The sequence below is a fragment of the Chiloscyllium punctatum genome, chromosome 42, assembly GCF_047496795.1.
Source record: "Chiloscyllium punctatum isolate Juve2018m chromosome 42, sChiPun1.3, whole genome shotgun sequence".
Lineage (NCBI taxonomy): Eukaryota > Metazoa > Chordata > Chondrichthyes > Orectolobiformes > Hemiscylliidae > Chiloscyllium > Chiloscyllium punctatum.
Genome location: NC_092780.1, coordinates 8,447,884 through 8,469,391, shown reverse-complemented (window position 1 = coordinate 8,469,391; position 21,508 = coordinate 8,447,884). Strand labels below are relative to the sequence as shown.

The 21,508-nt window shown below is 43.9% G+C and overlaps 2 long non-coding RNA genes across 4 annotated transcripts in view; one reads left to right on the top strand and one right to left on the bottom strand.

Annotated features, from left to right (window-relative positions):
• LOC140465708 (uncharacterized) overlaps positions 1–10,707 on the top strand; it is a 43,397-nt gene extending 32,690 nt beyond the window's left edge. Inside the window, exon 3 of the long non-coding RNA XR_011955150.1 lies at positions 8,609–10,707. This is a non-coding gene — a long non-coding RNA (uncharacterized lncRNA). The remainder of the gene's footprint in view (positions 1–8,608) is intronic.
• A 586-nt stretch (positions 10,708–11,293) lies between these two features.
• On the bottom strand, positions 11,294–20,433 carry LOC140465707 (uncharacterized). Of its 3 annotated transcripts, none has more exons than XR_011955148.1 (4): positions 19,872–20,433; positions 17,120–17,470; positions 13,533–13,740; positions 11,294–12,990 (listed from the first exon to the last, which is right to left on the bottom strand). It is a non-coding gene; the product is annotated as an uncharacterized lncRNA (long non-coding RNA). The 3 variants fall into 3 exon arrangements; XR_011955149.1 differs by having other exon boundaries at positions 13,560–13,740; positions 19,872–20,431; XR_011955147.1 differs by lacking the exon at positions 13,533–13,740 and having other exon boundaries at positions 19,872–20,390.
• Positions 20,434–21,508: the final 1,075 nt, after the last annotated feature.

The following is a 21,508-nucleotide window of genomic DNA, read 5'->3' as shown; positions in this document are numbered from 1 at the left end:
TCCAGCTCAGGTATGAGGTGTAGCTTCTATGAGTGTGCTGAGATAGATTAGATTAATATGATTAGGTTAATAAAACAGATAGATAAACTAATTAGTCAGATGGACAGTTAGATTAAGTAGGTGGATAGTCAGACAGACAGATAATTAGATTAGGTAGGTAGATAAATAGACAGACAGACAGATTCTTGACAAGTCATGGAATCTAGGGTTATCGGGAAAGAGCAGGAAAATGGACTTGAGTTTCGGATCAGCCATGATCCTATTGAATGGCAGAGCAGGCTCAAGGGGCTGAATGGCCTACTCCTGTTCCTACTTCTTATGGTCTTAAATCAATATAAAATCTGGAATTATAGACTCACCTATTGGTTACTGAGTTACAAATGTCATAAAAACCTGTCTAGTTCCCTAGAGTTCTTCAGAGCAAAGAAATCTGCCATCCTTACCCAGCCTGGCCCACATGTGACTCCAAACCCACTGCAACGTGGTTCATTTTTAACTGCTCCTCTGGACAATAAAGGCCAGTCCAGTCAGTCACACCCACATCTCGTGAGAAACGAAAAACAAGGATGACCTGCAAGTGACGCAGCAGCAGCTGAAAGCTTGGTGTATGCTAAGGTTTAAGAGATTACGAGCTGCGCTGCTCTGGGTCCACATACATAGTGGGACTTATGATCTCTGAGAAAGAGGAGCCTGGAAAAACATTTAGACTAACTTCAAAAAGTTTTGCAGCAGAAGAAACATGGAGTTTGGTGCCCTCAAGTGGTCACAATGGCAAAGGCCTGACTTTTAAATAAAATGCAAAATATTGTTTCAGATTTTTCCAACTACCTGGAAAAATCATCTATAGATTTCCTGGGACAGTGGTAAATCCATTTTGAAGATGCTCACATGAACTGTAAACTCTGATGTTTTTGTCAGGCTCCTTAGATTAAATAAACGGCTTATGTAAGGAGAAACATTTTTTAAAAATACAACTGATAACTCCATTAAATTTAGTGCTGTTAAACAATGAGTCTTTTTTCATTAAGTTGCACACTTAAATAAATAACTGTGCCTGTCAGCCTTCTCGATATTAAAGGTAAATGTACATGACAGTAAATTAAATTCAATTCAATGTAAAGTCACCATAGTCTCAGAGGACCAGATGATTTCCTCTCAGTAGAGAGAGAAAGTCATAGAGTCATAGAGATGTACAGCATGGAAACAGACCCTTCAGTCCAACTCGTCCTTGTCGACCAGGTATCCCAACCCAATCTAGTCCCACCTGCCAGCGTCCTGCCCATATCCCTCCAAACCCTTCCTATTCATATACCCATTCAAATGCCTCTTAAATGTTGCAATTGTACCAGCCTCCAACACATCCTCTGGCAGCTCATTCCGTACACATAACACCCTCTGTATGAAAAAGTTGCCCCTTAGGTCTCTTTTATATCTTTCCCCTCTCACCCGAAACCTATGCCCTCTAGTTCTGGACTCCCCGACCCCAGGGAAAAGACTTTATCTATTTATCCTATTCATGCCCCTCATAATTTTGTAAACCTCTATAAGGTCACCCCTCAGCCTCCGACGCTCCAGGGAAAACAGCCCCAGCCTGTTCAGCCTCTCCCTGTAGCTCAGATCCTCCAACCCTGGCAACATCCTTGTAAATCATTTCTGAACCCTTTCAAGTTTCACAATATCTTTCCGATAGGAAGGAGACCAGAATTGCACGCAATATTCCAACAGTGGCCTAACCAATGTCCTGTACAGCCGCAGCATGACCTCCCAACTCCTGTACTCAATACTCTGACCAATAAAGGAAAGCATACCAAACGCCTTCTTCATTATCCTATCTACCTGCGATTCCACTTTCAAGGAGCTATGAGCCTGCACTCCAAGGTCTCTTTGTTCAGCAACACTCCTACAACCTTACCATTAAGTGTATAAGTCCTGCTAAGATTTACTTTCCCAAAATGCATAATGGACATGATCTGTTCCTTTAGTTAAAGATTTAGGAGCCCAAGTACAGAAATCACCAAAAACTGGGGAGGAGGGACAAGACTTAATTTAAAAGATTAATGGAATTGTGATCTTTGTCTCTCTCTCTCTTCCCTTTTAGATACATAAAAAACACTAATGCAATCTTTTTCTATATTAATATCTAGTTTATGCTCAAATTAATCTTCCCTCATCATTGTCTTTTGTTACCTTCTGCTAGTTTATTTTAGAATTCCCAATCCTTTGGTTTACTATTAATCTCCACCACATTTTCTGCTTTTTCTTTTGTGTTTATGATGTCCCTGACGTCCCTCATCAGGTATGGTTGCCTTATCCTACATTTAATGTGTTTCTTCATCCTTGGGATAAATATCTGCTGTGCCTCCTGAATAACCCCCGGAAACTCCTGCCATTGCTGCTCCACCATCTTCCCTGCCAGGCTCCCCTTCCCAATCACAGAGTCATACAGCATGGAAACAGACCCTTTGGTCCAACTCATCCATGCCGACCATAGAGACATAGGGTCATCGAGAGATACAGCACAAGAACAGACCCTTTGGTTCGGTCCAACTCGTCCATGCCGACCAGATATCCAAATTAATCTAGTTCCATTTGCCAGTATTTGGCCAATATCCCTCTAAACTCTTCCTATTCATATCCCGATCCAAATGTCTTTTAAATGTTGTAATTGTACCAGCCTCCACCACTTCCTCTGGCAGCTCATTCCATACACACACCACTCTCTGTGTGAAACAATTGCCCCTTAATATCCTTTTCTATCTTTCCCCTCTCACCTTAAGCTTATGCCCTCTAGTTTTGGGCTCCCCTGCCTTGGGAAAAAGAGCTTGTCTACTAATCTGATCCATGCCCCCTCATGATTTTATAAACCTCTATAAGGTCACCCCTCAGCCTCCAACACTCCAGGGAAAACAATCCCCAGCCTGTTCAGCCTCTCCCTGTAGCTCAAATCCTCCAACCCTGGCAACATCCTTGTAAATCTTTTCTGAACCATTCGAGTTTAACAATACCTTTCTTCTGGCAGGGAAACCCAGAACTGAAGGCAGTATTCCACAAGTGGCTTAACCAATCAACCCTGGCCAGCTCCTCCCTCATTCAGTTACTTAATTGTTACACTGTTACATCTGATTCAATGTTGTCCCTCTGAAACTGCAGGGTGCATTCTGTCATATTATGGTCACTGTCCCCAGGGTTATCTTCACTTTAAACTCTCTAATCAAGCCTACCTTCTTATACATCACCAAATCCAGAGTTGCCTGTTCCCTAGTGGACTCTACCACACCTGCTCCCAAAAAAAACCTCATAGACATTCCATGAACTTCCTCTTCTTGAGATCCAACACCTACCTGACTTTTCCCACTCCACCTGCTTATTGAAGGTCCCCATGGTTACTGCCTTTGTGCCTTTCTTACATGTCTTTTCTATCTCCTGATTTATTTTCTTCCCACATCCGGAATACTACTAGGAGACCTGAACACAATTCCCATCAGGGTCTGTTTTCCTTCACAGTTCTACACTTTCCAACTCTGTATCACTTCTTTACTGATATAATTTCATTTCTCACTAACAAGGCAACTCCTCCCCCTCTGCCCGTCCTTTCAATAGGATGTGTACTCTTGGATATTTAATTCCTGAACCTAATTCCCTTACAGCCACATCTCTGTGATACCTGTACACAAAGAGCCAGAACTGTCGATGATTTTCGACAGCGAGTCCTGTGAACCATGCCGAAGACGGCTGGTTTTCTGTATTTGCTTTTCTGTGCTGGCTGTTTGTTACACTATATAAGAGAGAGTTGTGTTCCAAATCGTTGGATTTCACCTTGAACTGGAATCACGAACAGTGCCAGGATCAATCTAATTCTCCAGACCAGCCATCTAATTCCTGACAGACAGGAGCGTGTGAGGCTCACTACCTTCTTTTCCTTCCTTTTTCATCCTTGTTTATTACCTAATAGATGGTCATATTTGAGTCTCTCTTCCTGTTTTTTTTATTATTACGTAATGAATGTTCATATTTACACAAATTGCTGCTGTTGAGTCTGCTCTTAATTACACTGGGCAGCCATTGCTCCCCAAACTTTGATTTCCTCACCATCAAATGCCGCCCCTTCTATCTACCATGGGAATTTCCCGCTGCTATACTAACTGCTGTGTACATACCACCACAAGCAAAGGTTGAGGAAGCTCTGGATGTGCTGTACTCCACCACTAACACCCTGGAGACGGAACACCCCAAGGCCCTGTTTATTGTAACTGGTGACTTAAATCAAGCCAATCTAAGGAAGGTGTTTCCCAAGTACCACCAGAACATTACCTGCCCCACCAGGGGCCCGAACATTTTAGACCACTGCTACATCACATTGAAGGATGCTTAACCACTCCATTCCCCCGCCCTTATTTCAGGAACTCTGACCACAGTGCCGTGTTTCTTCTCCCGACTTACAGGCAAAAGCTCAAGCAGGAGACCCCCCTCGCTGATACAGGCCCCGTGCTGGTCGGAGGAGGCAGAGGATCAACTCTGGTGCTGTCTGGTATCGGCTGACTGGGCCGTGTTCAAACAGGCCACAGGTACCTTGGACGAGTACGCCACTACCATCACAGACTTTATCAGCAACTGTGTGGAGGACTGCATACCGAGGAAGGGTGTTCCCCAACAGGAAACCCTGGATGAATCAGGACATACAGAACCTGTTAAAAACCAGGCGTGAGGCCTTCAGATCAGGAGACCCACTCAAATAGAAGGAATCTAAGTACGACCTTCACAGAGCTATTAAGACAGCCAAGGACCAGTACCGATCCAAACTAGAGACCCAGACAGACACCCAGTGACTACGGAAAGGACTGAATGACGTCACAGGTTCTAAAAAGAGACAGTGCAAGAGAGCAGACAATAACACATCCCTCCCGGGTCGTCTATGCTCACTTTGAGCAGAATTTCGGCGGAGAGGTAACACCTATTCCGACACGTCTTGATGAAACTATCCCAACAGTCACTGCATCAGGGGTCAGGTGAGTTTTCCTTCATGTGAATCCAAGGAAAGCGATGGGACCAGATGGAGTACCAGGCCATGCACTCAGAGCATGTGCAGATCAACTGGCAGAGGTCTTCTCGGATATCTTCAACCTCTCCCTGCAGCAGGCCACTGTCCCTGCCTGTTTCAAGAGGGCCAACATCATCCCTGTGCCTAAGGCTCATGCAGTATGTAAAAACAATGACTGCAGATGCTGGAAACCAGAGACTAGATTAAAGTGGTGCTGGAAAAGCACAGCAGGTCAGGCAGCATCCGAGGAGCAGGAAAATCAACGTTTTGGGCAAAAGCCCATCATCAGGAATAGAGGCAGGGTGCCTGCAGAGTGGAGAGATAAATAAGAGGGGGGTGGGGTGGGGAGAAAGTAGCATAGAATCCAATAGGTGAATGGGGGTGGGATGGAGGTGATAGGTCAGAGAGGAGGGTGGGGGAAGGTAGCAAAGATTATAATGGGTGAATGGGGGTGGGGATGGAGGTGATAGGTCAGAGAAGGAGGTGGACTGGATAGGTGGAAAGGAAGATAGGCAGTTAGGACAGGTCATGGGGACAGTGCTGAGCTGGAAGGTTGGAACTGGGGTGAGGTGGGGGAAGGGGAAAAGAGGAAACTGGTGAAACCCACATTGATGCCCTGGGGTTGAAGTGTTCCGAGGTGGAAGATGAGGCATATGTCTCAATGACTATTGCCCAGTGGCCCTAACTTCAATAGTCACAAAGTGGGCAGTACGGTGGCACATTGGTTAGCTCTGCTGCCTCACAGCGCCAGAGACCCGGGTTCAATTCCCGCCTCAGGTGACTCTCTGTGTGGAGTTTGCACATTCTCCCTGTGTCTGCGTGGGTTTCCTCCGGGTGCTCCGGTTTCCTCCCACAGTCCAAAGATGTGCAGTTTAGGTGAATTGACCAAGTTAAATTGCCCGTAGTGTTAGGTGAAGGGGTAAATGTAGGGGAATGGGTCTGGGTGGGTTGCGCTTCGGCGGGTCAGTGTGCACTTGTTGGGCCGAAGGGCCTGTCTCCACACTGTAAGTAATCTAAAAAAAGTGCTTTGAAAGGCTGGTCATGTCATTCATCAACTCCAGCCTCCCCACTACTCTTGATCCACTCCAATTTGCCTATTGGACCAACAGATCAACATCAGACGCCATATCACTTGCTCTTCGCTCCTCCCTAGAACATCTCGACACCAAGAACAGGTGCGTAAGAATCCTACTCATTGACTACAGTTCAGCCTTCAACACTATTATCCCCTTGAGACTGATTACTAAACGTAGTGATCTCGGACTAAGCCTCACTCTCTGAAACTGGATCCTCAGTTTCTTGACCCACGGGCCACAATCAGTGAAGATTAGGGACAATATTTCATCCTCACTAACACTCAACACTGGAGCCCCCCAGGGGTGTGTACTCAGCCCCCTACTGTACTCACTGTATGCCCATGACTGCGTCACCAAATACCAGACTAAGGTCATTTACAAGTTCGTTGATGACACCATTATATCGGTCGAATCTCAGATGGTAACGAAACAGACTATAGACGGGAGGTGGAAGTCCTGGTGCACTGAGAACAACCTCGCTCTCAATGCCGGCAAAACCAAGGAACTCATTATTGACTGTCAGTGGGATGTTACTCATGCTCCCCCTACACATTAACAGCACAGAGGTGGAATGAGTGGAGAGTGTCAAGCTCCTGGGAGTGGTCATCAATAACAAGCTTTCTTGGACTCTCCATGTGGACGCATTGGTTACAAAGACCCAACATCTCTTCTTCCTCAGGCAGCTGAGGAAATTTAGCATGATGGCGAATACCCTTGCCAACTTTTATAGGTGCGCCATTGAGAGCATTCTGTCTAGATGAATTACTATCTGGTGTGACAACTGTACCATTCAAGATCGGAGACGGTTACAGAGAGTGGTGAACTCAGCCCAGACAATCACAAAGGCCAACCTCCCAACTATAGAATCCATCTACCAGGCCTGTTGTCAAGGAAAGGCCACCAGCATTCTCAAAGATCCATCCCACCCTGGCAGTGTTTTTCTACAACCTCTACCATCGGGGAGAAGGTACAGAAGCCTGAACACACGCACCAGCCGGTTTCATAACAGTTTCTACCCTACTGTTGTTAGAATACTGAATGGACTCACAAACTCTTAACATTCGCCTGTACCTGTGTTTTTGTTTTTGTTGCTGTTTGCCTGTTATTTACTTATCTCTGCTACTCAACTCTGTGATCTTCCTGTATCGCTCACAAGACAAAGCTTTTCACTGTGTCTCAGTACACGTGACAATAAATTCAATTCAATTCAATGCAATTCAATTAACCAAATCTGAAAAGAACCATCTGGATACACGCTGTGATCCATGTCAATGCCCACAACATTATACCCGCCAATTTTAATCTGCGCTATCAGCTCACTTACTTTGTTTCATATAAGCGTGCATTTCAGTCCTATATCCTCAGTCCTTTATTGACTGCCTCCCTTCTCATTGCTATCCCTTCATCTGCTTCGGCTGAAGTTGGACCCCTGACCCTGTCTATACACTCTGTCCTATGACTTGTTCTGGAAACCTTAATAAACTCTGCTGAGCATTCCCCTCCCCCCTACCTTTAATATTTTTCATGATTTTGCATGCAATTGAACCCACCCACTCCTGCCTATATTCAGTTTAAACCCTTATCCATAGCCAGGCCTCTGTCCCCAGTGTGATTCAGGTGTAACCCATCGGAACAGCTTCCTCCTAGCCCAGTACTGGTGCCAATGTCCCATGAACTCAAACCTGTTTCTTCCACACCAATCCTTTGAGCCACGCATTTACCTCTTTAATTTTGCTGACTTTGTGCCAATTTGCACATTGCCCAAGTAGAAATCCAGTGATTATTACCTTTTTGGTTCTTTTATTTTAATTTAGACCCTATCTGCCCACTTTCCGTCAACAAAACCTCGTTCCTCGTTCTACCTATATCTGTGGTACAAATGTGGACCACAACAACTGGATCTTTCTCCTCATATTCCAAGTTCCTCTGCAGCCCTGATGTGATATCCTGAACCTGGGTACCAGGTGGACAATACAGCCTTTGGGACAATGTAGCACAGTCAGTTGGTTAGCTCAGATGGTTAAGAGCGTGGTACTAATAATGCTAAGATGGTGGGTGCAATCCCCACACTGGTCAGGTGTATAGTCACAAATTTGAAAGTTGCTGATTGGCATTCATGTGTGTGTGATCACCTTTCATTGAGAGCCTGTGCTGTATTGTTCTAACAGTCTCTATTTCCCTTGCTATACTATCCCTGATTGCGGCTACGTTTTCCTTTTCGGCTCCCTGTCCCACAGTGCTATTGTCAGTTTGTTCATCCTCCCTCAGCCCCCACTCTCATCCACACAGGGCACAAGAATCTCAAATCTGTTAGACAAGCTCAAGGGCTGATGCTCCTTCAGCACTATCTCCAGGCTTCCTGTATCTGCCTCGCTCCTAGTCAAACCTCCTATCCCTGACCAGTGACCGAATTCAAGGGAGTTAATCTTAGGGATATGACTGCCTCCTGAATCATAACATCTGGGTAACTCTCCCTCTTCTTGATGTATTGCAGTGTTCAAAGCTCAGGCTGCAGCTCATCAGTGATAACCTGGAGTTCCACAGGCAAACCTGAACACTTGCTACAGATGTGGTCATTACAAATCACAGAAGTTTCCAGCAGTTCCCACATTATGCAGGTACAACACATCACCTGGCAGGCCATCTCTAATTTAATTACCTAGTTCTTTGATTTTTAAAAATGTTATACTGGTCATTTAGTTTGTAGCCTGTGAATATGTCTCCTATTTACTCTCAATCTGAAAGTAACTGATAAAAGATATTCAAATTAGTAGTAGCTCTCACCAATCAATGAAGTTGCGGTTTACCTGCCTGGGTCTTTCTTTTGTGTTGATCCTGGGCTTGAATTCATCCTGTTATTAAAAAAACCTTACAGTCTATGAACAAAAACAAAAAGCAAGCAAAAAGCACCTCTTCACTGCACTGTACTGAGTCCCCACTCTGCCTCCAAATTCCCCAAACTACCTCAATTAGCCAAACAAGACAAGGAGGGAGTATATTGTTTGCATAACTGATCTGATCGTAAACAAAGGAAGCCACAGGGAACCTTGAGATCTTGCTCGGATAATTGATATTTGGATAACCGAGGTTGTTGTGTACTCCCTCAGGCTGTGTCTCACAATGATTAGATTAGATTCCCTACAGTGTGGAAACAGGCCATTTGGCCCAACAAGTCCATACCAACTCTCCAAGGAGTAACCCACCCAGACTCATTCCCCTACCCTATATTTACCCCTGACTAATGCACCTAACACTATGGGTAATTTAGCATGGCCAATTCACCTGACCTGCACATCTTTGGAATTTAGGAGGCGTGTTGGACGGTTAGCTCAGCTGGTTAGAGTGTGATGATAATAACACCAAGGTCATGGGTTCACTGACCACGTGAAAGGCAAAGGCTGGCCAGCCAGCTGAATTTGCAGTGCTGTGTCAGGGTTGGCGATTGCTTTGTGGGTGGCACAGTGGTCATCACTGCTGCCTCACAGTGCCAGAAACCTGGGTTCAATTCCTGCCTCAGGTGACTCTCTGTGTGGAGTTTGCACATTCTCCCCGTGTCTGCATGGGTTTCCTCTGGGTGCTCCAGTTTCCTCCTGCAATCCAAAGGTGTGCAGGTTAGGTGAATTGGCCAGGCTAAATTGCCCGTAGTGTTAGGGGAATGGGTCTGGGTGGATTGCGCTTTGGCGGATCGGTGTGGACTTGTTGGGCCAAAGGGCCTGTTTCCACACTATAAGTAATCTTAAAAAAAACCTGACACAGGGAGAATGTACAAACACCACAGATAGTCAGACAAGGTGGGAATTGAACCCAGGTCCCTGATGATGTGAGGCAGCAGTACTAACTACTGACCCACCATGCCACCCAAACAGATGGGATCCTTTCCTCCTGACCATGTGAAGCTTACTGCTAGGGCCTGGGGAAAGCGCACCTTCTCACATAGAGCCTAGCTGAGCTCATTAAGCTTCATTGGTAATTAACACTAATTAAGGCCCTAGTCAGGTGACTGTTTGATAACTGTCCTTTAGTCAATTGAATCAGCTATCTTATTAACCTTTTCACTGGACGTGAAACTCTAGTATAACTTTTGCAGTTGTTTACTGTGGTGGTTCAACACTGAAACACATTCACAGGAGGCTTCAAATATTCTATAATAAAAGAAAACATGTTTCTCTCACAAAATCAAACAACACTCCATATAAGACACTGTAGACATGTCTTAATGTAAACAGCAAAACAAAATTTCAGATTAGATTCCCTACAGTGTGGAAACAGGCCCTTCGGCCCAACAAGTCCACACTGGCCCTCCAAAGAGCAGCCCACCCAGACCCCATTCCCCTACATTTACCCCTGCACCTAACACTACGGGCAATTTTACATGGCCAATTCATCTAACCTGTACACATTTGGATAGTGGGAGGAGCACCCGGAGGAAACCCACGCAGACACAGGCAGAATGTGCAAACTCCACACAGACAGTTGCCTGAGGCAGGAATTGAACCTGGTCCCTGCACGGTAGCACAGTGGTTAGCACTGCTGCCTCACAGCACCAGAGATTTGGGTTCAATTCCCGCCTCAGGCGACTGTCTGTGTGGGTTTCCTCCCACAATCCAAAAATGTGCAAGTTAGGTGAACTGCCCATGTAAAATTGTCTGTAGTGTTAGGTTAAGGGGTAAATGTAGGGGAGTGGGTTGAGGGTCAGGTTGGGCTGAAGGGCCTGTTTCCACCCTGTATGTAATCTAATAGACAACTGAATTTTAAACTTTTAAAATGGAGAAAGAAAGAAAGATTCACCAGTTCTATTCTCATGCTGCCACCAAATTCTGGGGCAATAGACTCATTCAGGCTGTTGCACTCTGGATGCGATGAAGGGCTTATGCCTAAAACGTTGATTCTCCTGCTCCTCAGATACTCCCCGACCTGCTGGGCTTTTCTAGCACCACATTCTTCGCACTCTGGATGTATCTCTTCCTGACCATGTGAAGTCCTACAACTCTCTGAGGTTTCTGTACCAATCTCATTCTGGACTCTTGATGTCAATTCCTTTAATGTAATTCCTGCCCCACTAGTGGCCTGTCTTCAGTTTGCCCAGACTCATCTGGAATTCCCTCTCTAAACCTGCATGTTCCTCACTGATAATGTTCCGAATGTTAAATAAAGGATAGAATGGGAGGCAATCTTTGCACACATTTATAAACTTTTATTGACAGAGTTACACATTATAAGCATTCACTTCCAAACATAAAGCCACCGTATCAGTCCCTCTGTTTAAAGGAGATCGAGTGTTATAGTCTACCTCTATACGGATAAACAATTGACATTGAATTACTATCTCCAACCCTTCCTTTAAGATGTTACTTAAAATCCAATTCATCGACCTTAATTTTGACTAAGTCCCTAGTAACTCTTTATATGGTTCAATGTAAATGTTTGCGTGTTACAACTTGGGATGTTTTAATACATTAAAGGTGCTATATAAATGCAAGATGATGTTGCTATTTGATGTTTACATACAGACGTCAACAACTACACTTTAGAAGTAATCCATCAGCTCTGCAATGCCATGGGATGTCCTGAGAAAAATGACAGTGGGCACGACCAATGCCAATGAAGTACATGTGGTATCCCATTCATGTGCACAGTAGCTCAGCTATTTATTAAGCAAATAAAAACCCACCCTGCTACTTAGTGCCAATTACCAGTTAGCAACCCTTGTGCAAGGTCTACCACAACAAGCAAAATAAAACAGGTTGGAGCATCGCTGTGGTCAAAGAGCCAGCTGCCCTTAGTACCAGCTTCATGTGATTACTGGAAGAGAATTAGACCTGTGGTATCCACTCTCTACGACTGTTCTCTTTAAACAGTTAGCTCATGGTTGAGCTGCCTCTCAAATCCATTGAAAAGCATGGGAAGAGTACATACGAGGCAGACTAAACCCAATGGCCACAATAAGATAAACATGAATAATTCCAGTAAGGAGTTCACCAGGAACCTCTTTACCCAGAGGTTGACCAAGACTTGGGACTCGTAGCTATATGCCTCAGTTGAGTCAATTAACATTGATGCATTTCTGGAGAAGCTGAATAAATACATGAGTGAGAAAGGATTGGAAGATATGTGAATAGGATCAAACAAAGAGGGATGGGGGAAAACTGGCATGATTCCGGTGTGTTTCTGAGCTGTACATTCGTTATAATTTATCCAGTTTAGCTCCATATCTCTTAATGCCCTTCCCCAACAGAACGGTTAAGACAACACAGGATATAACAAAGTGGTACTTTAGAAAGGGTTCAATCAGTATTTGCAAAATCTTTATAAAATAAAATTATGCTTGTTTAAAACAAAAAAAAAAGGTGTGGTGCAAGCTCATTTCTTCAGTGACCAACTTGTCCATCCCATTTTATTACTTGCTTCATGTATTATTAACAATATCTCGTTGCTCTTGGTGGGACCTTGCAGTGTATAAATTGGTTGCATCATTTCCTGCATGACAGCAAAATTGGATATTTTTATGAAAACAGTTATGATGTACAGAATTTACTTTCAAGATACAAACTAAATCACAAGCTGAACAAAGAAATTCACGATTGTATTCAACAGAACCTACAGCTGATGATATTATAGCTCCTCAAAACAAGTCCCAGTTTCTTTTGATGAAGTTCTACAAACTTTCAGCAACTATTTTAACATGAAAACATAACATTCTTGAAATAAGAATACTTAACAGAAGAGTTCAGGTTTCAGTAGAATCCATGGATAATTGCATTAATGATCTCTGATTAGTGAAATAAAAATGTAACTATGGAGCTTTGAAATCAGAATTCATAAGACGCAGAGTTGAATGAAGAAGATCCGACTTTGGAGAATGTTATTCAGGTTGTGCTGGAATCAGAAACCAGAAAGAGTTAAAGAGAAATTCTGAGAGGAGAAGGTAAAATTTATTCACAGGAGAGTAACAGAATTTGTTCAGATTATAAGGTATAAAACCTGTAAAGACACACACGTCAAGGCCACAGAAAGACTAGGTCAGACAGCAGATGCTAACTCAGTGTTGTGGAATAAGGAAGCCTCATTGGCAATGCTATATTTGAAAAATGCTAGGTCCCTTCCCGAAGATGTGTAAAACAGTTACAGGGCAACAAAAGTTCCACACACACACACACACACACACACACACACACACACACACACACACACACACACACGCACACAGTATACCTCCGGAAGCCAACTCACGTTTGACCCATCATCATTAACTTCAAGACACAGAGGCAAATGTCACTGACCTATACACTGGTCACCATGGGTGATGAAATACAGGTTACAGCCCAAGCAGATGTAACTACATAGTACTGTGAAACCGCACTCAGGATTGGTTTAGACAATACAGCAATAACACAGATGTAAGATGGTAGTGAACATACACATAATTCATAATCAAGAAACCTCACTCTTGGACAGGTAAGCTTGACCTCAACATTCTTGAAGTGGCAGGATTACAACTGGTTACAATGGATTCCTCGGATGCTGCCTGACCTGCTGTGCGTTTCCAGCACCACTCTAATCTTGACTCTGATCTCCAGCATCGGCAGTCCTCATTTCGCCCAGAAATGGTTTCCATTCTAATAATCACTGAAGTGAACTCAGACGATAGGAAGCAACAAAGTTTGTGAGAAAATGTGAACAAGGGAATAAAGAATGAGCTCAATGATTATTCTTTAACTGAAATTTTGCAGAGACAAGCAAACTCTGGTGCACAAAGTTTAATCGCTGATTTGAATTTGATGTCAGAGGATGAAATGACACAAGTTTAAGGATAATATTTCGATTCTTCATCTTCCAAAGAAGAATTATCAATACCAATGACAGAGCTAAGTCATCAGCATCCTCAATAACATGACTGAGGATGTAAATGTTTGGTTATTCAGAGAGAGAACCACAGAAAACTGAAGGCATTCAACTCAATCTACACACTGCAAAGTGGAGTTGACATACTTCAACACAGATGTATCAGCAAATTGATAACAAAGATTTCTTTGCACAGACTGAAGATGAGCTGCATATAATACCAGGGAGGTACACTCTGAGATGGGATGACCGATAGCCACAGATTCAGGGCATGGTCAAGAAGACACTACCAGGTACAGAGATCCAGGATACTGTCACAATGAAATGCCTGTTTCCACACAGCAGCTGGTTTCCAGGAAGAGAACTAATGAGATTAAAGGTGCATCAGATGATGTTATGGGGCAACCACATGACTGTGATTCAGGCGATTGAGGGTCCCCTGACAAGCTAATGGACAATCTGGTCTAGAAGGATGTCCTTTCAAGAGACAGAATGTCCTCCAGAGTAGAGAAACTTTAACAGACCACATAGGGTCAAGGTCAGATTCGTGACCAACATTTCTCAAGCCAAAGGCCTACCAGAGGCCTTCTGTTCTAGAAGAATGGCAAAACATCCTGATTATATTTTATCAGAGAGCCAGAGGGAGATAGGGCTGTGTCAATGTACATGAATATTTAGATATTACCTGTGGGGTAAAAGGTTGGGGTGGGGGGAGATATTGAATAAGGCAATGGTTCTGAAAGGGTTAATGTTGAAGGTTGTAGACAATCTGACACCATTCTACTGAATTGGGTGGGGATAAGGCAGGACAGCAAAAAATGACATGGCATTCACAGGTTTGTTCGAGCCCAGGTGTCTTTGGAGAGGGATCATGCAGTCATCACCAATGCGCTCAATGCCTTCAGGGAAGGGTGGACACTGGGGAACGGGGGAGGTGCAGTGCTTCATTTCCCCCTCCAGTTCTATTTTGACTTAATCCCTACCACCACCCCCCTTCACTTTTTTTTCATGTAAGCATTGCCCCTCATGGGGTTTTGCTTGTTACTGGTCCCCGGCCACATGGAGGCTTTTCCTGGTGGTGGAAATATTGAATGAAATAAGAACGACATGGCATGAAGATTTATAACATCAGGTCAGCTCATAGTTTCTGTGAGAATGTCTACCTTGCAAATGTAATTTGTAGCTGATTTCTTACAGGCAATAAACTCCATTGTAGTTAAGACAAGTGCTTCTTTTCATTCAGATTCTCTAATGCTAGCAAACTATCCCAAAACAATAAGGTCCCTAAATGGGTGTTAATTGCCCACTTAAGGGTCTCAACTAGCACTGGGACAGAACCCACGCACCTTCACAACCCGAACTTAATCAGGGCTGAGGCAGAAAAACAGTGGGGTCTCTACCCACCAAGCTCCCACCCAATTAATGGCTGCACTGCCATTAATTTTGCCACAGAGGAGGGCATTAAATCCCAGCCACAGTTTCTATTTACTCCCCAACACTAGGTTGATACATAAGTTGATAACTGCAGAAATCTTTGGATTGCTTAGAAGACCCAATTTCAATTTTTAAAAAAAACATGCAAATGAATCGGCGAAAAGCAGAAGATTGGCACTAGGTAATGGGGATGGTCATTTAAAGAGACAGTGGGCCAAATGGCCTCCTTCTGAACTTCTGTGATTGAAAACCAATGGCCCAGCTCACTCAGAACAATTTTGTTTAAATTTTGTCATTAATCTGCTCTGCCAGGCAATCGAAACAAGGGTGTGTTTCAGATAGCTGAGACAGTGTCTCAATGGTTAGCACTGCTGCCTCACAGCGCCTGGGACCTACGTTCAATTCCAACCTCAGGCGACTGTGTGGAGTTTGCATGTTCTGCGTTGATTTCGCCTGGGTGCTCCGGTTTCCTCCCACAATCCAAAGATATGCAGGTTAGGTGAATTGGCTATGCTAAATTGCCCATAGTCTTCAGGGATATGTTGGTTGGGGATAAATGTAGAGTAATTGGGATGGGGAATGAGTTTGGGTGGGATAGTCTTCAGAGAGTTGCTGTGGACTTCTTGGGCTTAAGGGCCTGTTTCCACACTGTAGGGATTCTGTGACATGTGTTGTAGGGTTTGACATATTGGTTTCAATAGGAACCACTGTCCGAAACCAATAGGAAATTGATACTAGATAATAACAGAGGGAGATGATAACATGGTGGCAATGTATTTGGATTCATAATCCAGAACCCCAGGCTAATATCATGATTCAATTCCCACCATGACAGATAACAAAGTTTAAATTATTTATAATATTATGCATGAGCTACTTTAAAATAAGCATACATTTACCAAGTCCCAAAAGCAAACCAGAACAACAAGGTGAGATGCTGGAAAAGCACAGCAGGTCAGGCACCATCCGAGGAGCAGGAAAATCAACATTTCGGGCAGAAATCCTTCATCAGGAAGGGCTTTTGCCCAAAACATTGATTCTCCTGCTCCTCAGACGCTGCCTGACCTGCTGTGCTTTTCCAGCACCACACTCTTGACTCTAATCCCCTGCTCCACTTTCACACAAAACAGCAAGGCGCAGAGTAAGAAGCTAAACTTTCACTCTTAGGTGTGGGTTTTAAATACTGCGGGAGCTGTTGGGGAAAGTGGTGGGTGTGTGTGGGGGCGGGGGGGGGGGGGGGTGAGGCGAAAGATAACAAATTGTGCAAAGGGCCCTACAATATATGTGTCCCATATTTTGTTTCTTCAGTTTTTTCCATTTGTCTTTTGCTCCTGTATCACTTCATCATTCCTGCCCTTCACCTGTCAGTCACCACCTTCCTCCAGTTGTGATGGAAGGTGAACACAACTTGAAAAGTTAACTCTGTTTCTTTCTCATTCTATGTTCCTACTTTACATTTCCAGCATTTGCAATATTCTGCCTTTGATTAAAAATATCTCAGCTGTCTCAATTCTGAATTATTTGATAAGCAAGCATAAAGTACAACAAATTCTCTACGCACCTCTTGTGGTACATTAATCTAACTTTCTCTTTGCAAATAGTCAGACCACAGCACAGTGCCTACTGTGCACAAAATCAACGCAATTTTGAATAAACTGAACTCATTTCTACAAATGTGCTGATGGGAGAAGCAGTTAAGGTACAATAATGTGAAATATCTGGAAAATACCTTGAACTGAACAGCCATCACTTCCTAACCTACTGATAGAATTCACAGCAGCCTGGCCTGAGAAAGACACAGGCAGTTCCATATTCCAACAGTTTCAATGTCCCATCCAAAGGCATGGTCCAACACAATGGCCAGGAGTGTTCATCTGCCAACATCTTGGAATGTTCTGGAAGCAAAACTGGGATGGATGGTGTTTGTTTCAGGAAAACTCTGGATACCTAGCAATCTTCGCGACAGTACTCGATGTTGCTCAGCAGTTACCTTCGCTCAGAAAGATCCTACGCCATCCCACTGAGGAGATGAATCCGAGAGAAATGGTTTTAACATTCCAACATCTGTGCTGAGGGCCAACTGCAATAAGAAAGGTTTTATTTGCGTGACAGAAAACTCAAAGGCAATTGTGTAAAATACATGCAACTATTTCTGGAACATTTCATCATGGTCCTAAAAGAAAACAATATAGAATCCCTACAGCATGCAAGCAAGCTATTTTGCCCATCAGGTCCACACCAACCCTCCAAAGAGTATCCCACCTTATATTTCCCACAGCTAATCCACCTAACCTCTATATCCTTGGACACTACAGAGCAATTTAGCACAACCAACCCACGTATTTTTGGACTATGGTAGGAAACCATAACAAACGCACACAGACTCAAGGAGAATGTGCAATCTCCACATAAACAGTCACCCAAACTGGAATTGAACCCAGGTCCTCAGTGCTGTGAGGTAGCAGTGCTAACCACTGAGCCACCCCAGTAGACATAGTAAGCTTTGCAGTTCAACAATCAGAATTGAGCTTGAGATAAATAACACTTCGTTGAAGAGACAGCCATTAATATTTAATCTTAACATTCCTAAATTAAAATTCCTATTTTAGTTTATGAAACCACTTGCATTTATCCAATTTCCAAGTGGAATTCAATCCTGCAGGAGACTGCAGTCTGCTAAGTATGAGTCAAGGTGGATCTCAAGAGACTGTTTGAATGTGAAGCCATCATTAAAGCAAAAAATTACTTTTGTAAAGCACCTTTAAACATCTCAAGGCACTTCATGGGATACTAATCAAGCAAATCATGACACTGAGTCCCATAAAAAATTGACAGGTGACCCAAGTCCTGGTACTTCAGTCTCTAGAATGAACCTTCAAACAGAGAAAAACCCATAAACTGGCACTAAACGCTAACTCAGCACCATGGCAATGCCTTTGGACTAGTATTCCAGAGGTTCATATTCTGCAGATATGGGTTTGAATCCCATTATGGCAGATGGTGACGTTTAAACTAAAACCTGGAACTCAAAGCTTATGGCAATCATCTGCTGGTTCCTCAACACAAAGGAAATCTGCCACCCTTATCTGGTCTGGCCTATATGTGGCAACAGCAATGTGGCTGACTCTTAACTGCTCTCTGGGGAAGTAGGGAAGAGCAATAGTAGAACATAGAACAGTACAGGGCCCTCGGCCTTCGATGTTGTGAAAAGCAGGTCACAGACTGCGGCAAGTAACTCACCTCCTGACATCCCAAAGTCTATCCACCATCTACAAGGCACAAGTCAGGAGTGTGATGGAACACTTCCCACTTGCCTGGATTGGTGCAGCTCCAACAACACTCAAGAAGCCTGACATCATCCAGGACACAGCAACCTGCTTGATTGGCACCACATCTACAAACATTCAATCCCTCCACTACCAGCGCTCATATACATATACTATCTACAAGATGCACTGAAGAAATTTGTCAAAGATCCTTCGACAGCACCTTCAAAACCCACGATCACTTCCATCTAGAAGGACAAGGGCAGCAGGTACTTGGGAACGCCACCATCTGCAAGTTCCCCTCGAAACCTCTCCTCACCCTGACTTGGAAATATACCGCCATTACTTCACAGTCGTTGGGCCAAAATCCAGGAATTCCCTCTCTACTGGCATTTTGGGTCAACCCACAGCAAGTGGACAGCAACAGTCCAAGAAGTAAGCTCACCCCCACCTTCTCAAGGGGCAACTAGGGATGGGCCATCAATGCTGGCCCAGCCAGCAATGCCCTAGTCCCACAAATGATTAAAAAAGGGCTTTTATCCTACTCTAAGATCAGAAATGCCAAGCTTCCCAATGATTTACAAATAAAAATAAGTAAAGCAGTTAATAGAAGGGTTAAGGCAGAAGAGGCAAACTCGGTGCTTTTAGAGGAACAGTAAGTGGCATAGACCCATCATTTGTGCAAAATCTAAAGTTGCACTTGAGACGGAAAACAAAGACCAGATATACCTCCTGGAAGAGGAGAGTTGGGATTTAATGGGAGTGAGGAGGTTCCAGAGAAGGCTAGTTTTTTTAAAATGAAACATTAATCCATAAAAGAAGACATTATCCTAATTGTTTTAAGGATTAGGTCTCGAATTCAATCCCTGACAATAAGGAGATATTCTATTCTATTCAGATTAGCCCGAGACTGACGCAGGTTCATTGGACCCTGGTTTTAAGTAGCTCCCTTAACCGTCAATCAGCATTTCCGGGTGAACCCCCAGATCACAACAAAATATCAACAAAAGAAATCTGGGGACATCAGCGACTCCGGACAGTCTTTCAGATCCGATCAGCTTCACGGGAAATAAAACCCACTCGAAAAGAAAACAAAAACTATTGGATTTTTTTTTGTTTTGGAATTGCAATTCCAGCTTGCTTCTTTGCACCCGGTGTAAGATGTTTAAACATCTGCAGAAATGATTCTTTTTTCAGATGATGTTGTGTGCAAACCTGAGGGAAAACGCGATGCCCAGCCATGGCTCATGGTTCCAGCAAGCTCCGCCTTGCAGCTTTCTGACAGCTCCTGGTCATTGCTGCTGCTGCTGTCTCCATCTCCTTACAGCACATAGATGATATAGGAGAGAATCACTAAACTCACAATGGCGAAAAACATCAGCAGGAAGATGTCCAGCATTGTGAAACGGAGTGAGAAGGAGGTGGTGAGGACTCTAGTATACTGTCTTCCAAAGAGGTCTTGATCTTTCAAATTACAGCAGTGTCACACAGAGAGAGAAAGAGGTTAGGGAGGCGGCTGTCAGTGTAGAGAGTGAGACACCAAGCGCAGCCTGAGGGTAATGCATTGGGAAATGGTTCTATTGAGGAAATCTGTCAGTACAATACTGTCCTAGAACAGTGTTACGCTGGAGCATCTAGAAGGACATATGCTGTCCTCAAAGCATTCCTGTAGCTACCAAGCATCCCACTGACCAGGGTGACTGACTCCCATGAAGGGACTAACCAAATGAAGAGATACTTTTGCATGGGAGTGTGGTGTTGCTGGTGAGTTGTAGAGTGAGGCAGGACATAGATTGCACACGCTTGTGTGTGTTCTTATGGAGGTCCCAAGACAGCCTGTGCCCTGGGAGGTTCTAACCCGGGTTCTGCATCCCGGCGCCAAATTGCAAGAGATCTTGGGCTAGTGACTGATCAAACAGCAGAAGGTTCATTCAGGAAGGTACCAAACACAAGAAGAGACTTTGTCAGAAGCGAAGGCAAAGTTAGAAAAAGTGCACAGACCATCAGACAACCCCTCGCCCAATTCCAGCAACACCATCAACCCCACAAGTGCTAGAGTCTGTATGTTGAACTTAAGTGAAGTCACCACAGTCCCCAAACACACCTTTGAAAAGTGCACATACTCTTCACCATTTCCCAAGTTGTCCCTGACTGAAGAGGACAGAATCACTGTCTCAGAAAAGAGAGAGATGGCTCATGGTGGGGCAAGGTTGAGAAAGTGGGACTTTCATGGTAACTCCAGTCAGTGTGGGATCTGGGCCCGCCACAGTTTGCTTCACTCTGCACTGCAAACCAACTGTCCCCTTAAGTTGAACTTAACAGCCATGTTAGAATCCACTGGCCTGGACTGAAATCAACACATTCCCAATCCCAATGGACAGTCAAAAAACAAGAGAGGGGAAGTAGAAGGGCTACAGAACTCACTGGGTCCACATTATTCCAACTGTAACCCTGTGTGAATTCACCACCTTTTTTTTAGGTATGGCATTGTCTTCAGCCATTCAGGCTCCACTCGTTCAAAAACAAAACCTTAAGTTAGACTGCCATTGGTGGGGCACAGTAACAAAATTAAAATCAAACACTCAACAGAAACATAAAAATCTATCAAAGCATTATTGGTGTGATAATACAGTCTAGTCCCTGCAATGTCCATATAAATTCCAAATTCAGAAGTTCTCTTCCCTAAACCTCACTGTCTTTTTCATTCATACAGTATAACAGCATCAAAACAGACCCCTTCAGCCCACCATGTCTATGCTGACCAATACACACCAAACTACATAATCCCATTTACCTGCACTTGGTCCATAGCCTCCTGTGCCCTGGCATTTCAAGAGGAGACAAAAAAACCT